The sequence below is a fragment of the Apis dorsata genome, unplaced genomic scaffold, assembly GCF_000469605.1.
Source record: "Apis dorsata unplaced genomic scaffold, Apis dorsata 1.3 scaffold_1124, whole genome shotgun sequence".
In the NCBI taxonomy this organism is placed as follows: domain Eukaryota; kingdom Metazoa; phylum Arthropoda; class Insecta; order Hymenoptera; family Apidae; genus Apis; species Apis dorsata.
In genome coordinates, this window is record NW_006264222.1 from 28,503 (window position 1) to 36,310 (window position 7,808).

Genomic DNA, 7,808 nt, shown 5'->3' on the forward strand with positions numbered 1-7,808 from the left:
TGAAGTAATCAAAGAATAAGAAGATGAATAAGAAAGATAGAAAAATTTGATTTTGGATCTTCTAATGAATTTCATCACTGAAATTATCGTTAAATTAAATGTTTTGTTAAATTATTATAAATATATTATATAATTAATATAAAATATAATTATAATTGAAATATAATTATTATAAAAATATGTTAAATTATTATAAATATATATCTTAAAATGAACACGAGACAGTTTTGTTTTTCTGATAAGATAAGAAGTACAAGTTAACCATTGGCGCTACGGGATAAGTAGTATAAGTCAACTATTGGGATGAGATATCCAATATGAATAATACGTTTAATAAAAGTTTATTAGATTTTAATCGTTACTACTTAAACTACTACTATTCGAATTTTACGACAGAAACGCTTGAAATATTTATACATTTTCAAGTTTAAAAAACAACAAGTAACAATTTGTTGACTGATTTAACTATTAAAAACATAGGTCGGTACACATCTATTCTGAATCTTTCGTCAGATACAATTTCCTTTTTTCCTTTTCCCATCCTTTTGTTCTTTCTTTCTATTACCACCTTCCCCTCCCCCACCCATCCTCGCTATCCTTTCCCTTTGCACCGTCCTCCTCTTTCGACAAGCATTTGCATAATCTACTTTACTCGCTGGATTCGGTCGGGGGTGAGTCGGCACTCGACGATTTTCGGTGTAGCTCGATCGATCGATCTTACTGCACTTTTAACGGGCAAACCCACACCGAATATCCTCACCGTTGGTTGTCGGTAAAAAGGGACAGGCAGATGGAAAAGGGAGGAGGAGGGAGAGAAATAAGGGGTCTCGATATAGTAGTGGAGTGGATAGGTGCCGTGTTGTCACACGTGTTTCAGACGGATGTGTAGGTTGTACATATACGTGCTCGCGTTACCGGAAACTTGGAGAGGGATGGCGAGGGAGGTCGTAGGGCTTTCGTAAAAAGTAAATAAAGCCCCCGGCACCCGAACCTCCCGGTCTGTTTAGTTTGAAAGTTTCATCGAAGCGATGGCAGCTTCAGGGATTGTTTGTTGTTGCAGAGAGAGTGGCTGATGCGGCGAAGGTCATATGGGAACTCAGTTAGCGCGCGTAATCGCCAACGGATATTGCTGCAAACGCACAGGCTTAAGGTATGTGTCATCCGCACGCGTTTAATAAACTTTTTGTCCGAGGTTTGTTTATTGGAAAAGAAACAATTTGTAAGGAAATAATAATGATAGTTTTTTTTTTATATAATTTGGAAAAAGATATTTTTGGATCAATAAAAAAAAAAAATATCAATACAGCATATTAAGAAATCTGTGATTAAATGTGCTTTTGATAATTGAATTTATTTCTTAGTTTTTTTAATATTATATTTAGATATTAGTTATATTTGGTGAGTAGGAAGATGTAAAAGATAATATGATAATTATTTAAAAAAGTGATTTTGAGTTAATTTTAATCCTATACATATAATTCAGTTTTAACTTTTGAGATATTTGCAAAAATATATTTAATGCCATCTACACGATATTTTCAATTTTCTTTTTATATTAATTGATTAGAATTAGAGTTAAGAATATGGAGAGTGTAAGAGGAAGATACTTCCCTGATTATATTTCATAATATAGAAATTATTTAAAAAATTATTTATAATTCAATGATTTTGAAATAAAAAAATTTAACTAACTTTTGCCTACACATACAATTGTTGCTCTTAATTTTTAAAATATTTGCAAAAATGAATTACTATATTGAATTTCATCTTTACATATGCAGTGGATACATATATTTGTATATTTTAACTTATTTCTTCATGAATTTTGATGGGCTTGAAATATCTCAACTCTAACCCATATTAAATATCAGCATTTCACGAAATTCACTCAATTCATACTCAATATCCGTCTAAAGAAAAGTTAGACATTTCATGGATTTTTCCAATCAACTAAATAAAATATAAAATAATTAAAGAACCGAAATTACGATGATTGAAATTAAAATAATGATAGCAATATTAGGTTCGTATTTAATATTTATTGTTGCGACATCATTTATTCTAATTTCAATCGTACAAGTAAGTATATTTCATTTTCCGCAGATTCGAAAAATTATCTTTTAATTAGACAAATATCGCATTACAAGAAACATAATTTTCGTTTCATTAATTTTTATATTTGCTAACAATAGAAATAACAAGTTACGACAGAAATAATTTTACACGAAAATTTAAAAAAATTGTTGTAAATAGCGTTTTTATTTTTTACAATAACGTTTTATATTTCACTCGAAATTATTTAATTTGCAATAAATATAATATCCATTAAAAGGCGTGACAATTTTGCATTTCGGAACATTCACAAATAATCGTGAACAATAACTAATTTTATCGAAAAAGTTTCTCATTTGTATTTTACATGAAAATACGTGAAAATGTTATCGGATCGTTAAAAACTCCCGGCAAAAATTTTAAAATTTTCGATGTCCATGCATTTACCAATTTGTAACAATTTTGCGAGATAGGGCAATTTTTCTCGAATTATACAATATTATATTTTCTCGTACTTATACAAAAAAAATTATCTCTATTTTCAGGCACCGTTTTGATGCTTTTGTCATAAATCGAATCGGGAGGCGCGCTAGATTCTCGAATCAAAATCAAATATCCAAATATTGGAAAACCGTAATAACGCGAAAAAAAGGATAGTCGAAGCGTGGCAGGATGACGAATTAACATCGTCCACCATTTGCTCGCGTTACGCTCGATAGTTAATTGCCAATTAGAGGACGCAAAGAGGCATCGCGACGAAAACTGATTCGTTTTACTCTCGTTTAGCACGGAGGAAAGTCAAGTCTCGTAATGGTCCTCTGGAAGATTTATAAGCGAAATTAATTACGTACGTATCACTTTTGTGTTAACAATGGCCAGTGCCTCCTCTTTTTTTCTTTTTTTTTTTTCCCCCATTCCCCGTTTCATCTTCCCTCCCGGTTACGCGTTTCGTTTCCTATGTTCGTTACAGGATCGTTAACGTCGCGCAACTCATCGGGCTTTTAGATTTATTTTCGCCGCCAGGGGAGGGGGGTTGCGTTCCTCTTTGGAATACCACCAAATTGTGGCATCGACGTATCGTAACCATTTAATATATATCGTTCCTTATTGCTCGTTTAATCAGTCACCAAATTAATAATTACAAAGATATTGCACAAATCCAGAATATATGTATATACATATATTCTCGTCGAAAAAGATTAAATTTTCCTTAATAATAACCGAGAGAAACTATAATCTATATATATCTATAAACTATAATCACATATATGTGAAAACGTGTTTTGTTAATTACACATATACTGCTTTGTGTTTTATGCTATTGTTTATTGGCAATATATTATGTAAAATTGGTAATTAGATCTAATCGTTTTGTTAATTACACATATACTGCTTTGTCTTTTGTGCTATTGTTTATCGGCAATATATTATGTAAAATTGGTAATTAGATCTAATCGTAAGACGATAGATAGATAGTGGGAAGAAGAAGAAAGGGAAGGGAAAAGGACGAAGGGTTGGGATGCTGGCGGGCAAAGTGGAGAGGGGAAGATCCAAAGCTAAATCCAATTATATGCACAAAGCGAGGGCTGCAGGCCGCAGCTACCACAAGGACAGGGCGGGAATTGAGGATACGAAGGCGAGAGAAGGTAGAGAAATTCTCTACACGTGGATAAACCTACGTTACGTTTCTCTGGGAAGGGGAGTCCCCGTGACTCGCCTACCGCTACCGGAATTAGATTTTGCTTACTTTCGCCCTTGCAGGAGTGGCCCCTGCACCCTTGCACCCTTCCCCTGCTTTTATCCACGCCTCTCTCGCTATTGATAATCGCGGCCTGAATTTCAACGAGTTACGCTCTTTATGCATGTTTGCTCGGAACATTCTTTCGCCCCGTTCGTTTATGGGGAACCGGTCAGCGCGAAACAATTTGCAAAGGAATTTGGAAATGGTTTGCGACATTTCGCGACACTGATCCCCCTCGTTGCGATAGGGAACTTCGAGGGAAACTATTTCAAAATAATTTCATGCTAAACTCCGTTCGCACGGGGAATGGAATTTTTAAGGAAATAATCGAGTATAATTCGGTATCGAAATAGTTTTGGAAACTGAAGTTTGTTATTTAATTTAGTTTTTCTATTCTCTAAGATTCTACGAGATATAATTATGATATATTTTATTGACGATGATCGATCGTTTAATTTGTAATCTAATTTTTAGTTCAATTATTAATTTTTTATTGCGTGCAAGAAAGTTTGTATTAAAGAAGAGTTCGATCAATTTTTAAATATCTTTTTTTGAATTTATTTTAATTACTATTACTAATTAATTACTATTTCCGTTTTGTATCCACAGTTGAAGGATACTGTCGCTGAAAAATGCTTCCTGCCTCCTTTGAAGAATCGGGAGATCGATACAAAGGTAAATCAAGAGACTTTATTCTTTTAAGAACACTCAAAATCTTTTTTCCATTTCTTTGCATGATTGCTCAAAAAAGAGATTCTTCTTTAGATACTTTCGACCGTCTTACTATTTTTTATTAGTATGATCTATAAGATCGATAGAATCGTTGTATCTTAAACTAAAATCATCAAATATTTAAAAGAAAATAAAAAATCTCGATGATTTTATGTTTTTAAAAAATTTCAAATATTACTTGTACAATTTGCTTCTTTATAATATGTTATCGATTCTTTTATTTACAATAGTTTTTATTATTATAGATTCAAGATTATTCGATACCTTTAACGATATTTGAGGATGAGGAAATTAACCTGAAGAATAGCGATACGAATAGCGATAGATATTCAAAGAAAAGTCGCGATGCTTGCAAAGTATCATTGTCAAGAAAATCTAAGAAATTCGAACGAATACCGAGTTTCTGTTCCTCGTTAAATTCTCACGACATCGTTGAAGATTCATATTTGGAATCTTTGAGGCAATGTCGTTTTTAGGAAGGAAGATAGAGGGACAAGATAGACCATGTCATAAATCAAACATTGTGCCTTTAAATATATAGCATCATGCATAATTTAATTTTTTGTTCAGAAAAATTGTGAGATATATTTATAATTGATTCTTAAATAAAGATTAAGGATTCGATGATTAAATAGACGTATGAAATAAAAGAATTCCATTATAAAAATTTCGTATTCTTTTTTACGTACTTTGAACAATTTGATGATATAAAAACAACTGCAATTAACTAAAATAATATTCTTCAAATTTTTCTTTTTTCGTATAAAAAATTTAGCAGCCATTCAAGTTTTTTTTTCAAATAAATAAACTCGTATTATTTCTACTTTTGTTTACGAAAATCAGAGAACCTATCTGTTATCAATTATTTCAATCAAGAATACATTTTCATCGGCAAATATTTCGCAAAAAAAAAAGAGGTATTTAAAGGGATTGTCGAAGAATTAATATAAATCAATTTCCATTAACGCGTGCACTCGCTTCTTCATTCCTTTTCCACGTATTTCCGATTCTCTTCAATTTCTTATATCTAAAGTCTTAAATTTCAATCATTTTCTGCTCCTTCTCTATCTTCTATTTCCAACAAGTTCGAGACATTCCTAAATAAATTATAAACCCTAGAGATTAGCCGATCGATGAAATATTTAAACTTAATTTCATCTAGGCGTCTTATTAATTATAAATGTTATTTCAGGGTCATAGTGGATTCTAACCACCAAGGCGACATTTATACATTCAGTCACGCATAACTATGTATACTTTTTCATTCATACCAGCAACTAGACTAGTATGATACACCAGGGAATGCGCGAACCAGTAGGCGAATTCAGAAATTATTCAACGGTTTTTGACGTCTCGAGTACATGGCGGTGCCAGAAATTCTAAGCCATATTAAGACTTCACTGGGCAACCAGACCATTTTTATCCGCAATCATTCACTAAATTATCCGGGTGAAAAGAATTTAGTGGTTATAGAGATCAAAGAACCACTACTCCTGTTTAATTCATTTATTTATTGAGACGGTTTTATGAATATATAATCTCGAATTTGCATGAAGTTAAGTTTGTGAAAAGTTTAAAAAAAAAAAACTTATGAAAACTTTTGATTCATTTTTTTAAAAAAATTTTTTAATAATTTAAGATTAAATTGTTTGTTAATTGTTTCTGTCGAGAAATTCGTGAAATTTTTGACAAACCTGAACATGCAACGTCTGGCAGCAACAGTCTGGAAAGTTTGATTCTGACGCGGCTATTTAATTTCCGCGAGGCAGACTGTTATTATCAAGTTCGAGTTTTAACGTGTTTTCTTAGGGATAGGAGAAATGCAAATACGATAACACCTGTCCAGGCTTTCCTAAGGCTTTAAACGTTGAACGGAAGTTAAATTGAATGCGGACCGACATTTATTTAAAGGATATCGGAAGGATTCCCTTTAAAACGTACGAAATTCGTGCGTGAAAGTATTAAAGTAGTGAAATTGAATTTTATCTACATTAATTAAATTCGAATCGAATTCATTTCGTGATATGAATCGTGGTATAATGTGGCATAAATTTAATAAAAATAGAAGAAAGTGAGATTTAATAAAAAATATGCGATAAATGAATCTTTTATTTCATTTATAACATTTCAAATGATAAAAGTATCTCTATATCGAGATTTAAATCTCTAATATTATATTCATAATATCATCATGATATGATATATGCATATATATAATTTTTCGAAAGAGAAAAATATAAACTAATTTTTATATGCAGATTATATATATAATATATACAAGGTATTAATATATACAAGATCAAAACAAATATAAACTAATTTTTATATACAGATTATATATATAATATATACAAGGTATTAATATATACAAAGATCAAAATAAATATAAAAATGCTAATTGAGATTGATTTATTAAAGTTAACAACTTAATTTCACATTAGAATGAGATGAAGATAGAATGATAATCTAGTTTCATTTAATATAATTGCTTATAACTTAATAAATAAGTCTTAATTGATATTTTTGCATTAACTATATATATTTGTTATCTCTAGAATTGAAAGTATTCCATGAATATATTAATATATATATGTATCTATATATATATATAATAAATATATAGATTTATATATAATTTTGAAATAGAAATTACCACGACTTGCGAATTGATCAAAGTATAATTTGTGAATAGAAAAATTTTAAATAATTTCTTTGTATTAATAAAAAAAAATAATGTTTTATATTTAGTCTATCAAACCCATTCAAATATTGGTTATTGTTCATTACTATCGATATAAATTATTCGATATTCATTTCTAACTTCTAACTTAACTATTCCTATCTTAACCTCGGTATCATTTTTGACCCTTATTTAAAAAACGAGATAATTTTTACAAAAGTATATTTTCCAAAGTAATCTAAGTGAAATTGTACAAATTATGTTCGAAATACGTAAATTGTATCCGTTTTTAATTCTCCTAGTAAACGTAGAAATCTATCGAGGAGTAAATTTATTCATATAGTGAAATTCTCGACGATCCGCAAGGGGTGACTAGTAATCGCGGCGCCACGAGCTCCCTGTACAGAAGCCGTTGCGCGTGAATTAGCGATGCATCCCGAATAGATTTATCACGTTCAGATTAAGATTGACCCTAGAAAGAAGAAAGTGTCAAAATAATCGATTTTAACTGGTTGCGCCCGCGCGGCCGTCGATTCGCGACCAGCACCTCTGGTGGTAGTTAACGACACTACGTGAGCTGTCTACGTGGACAAGGGAAACTCG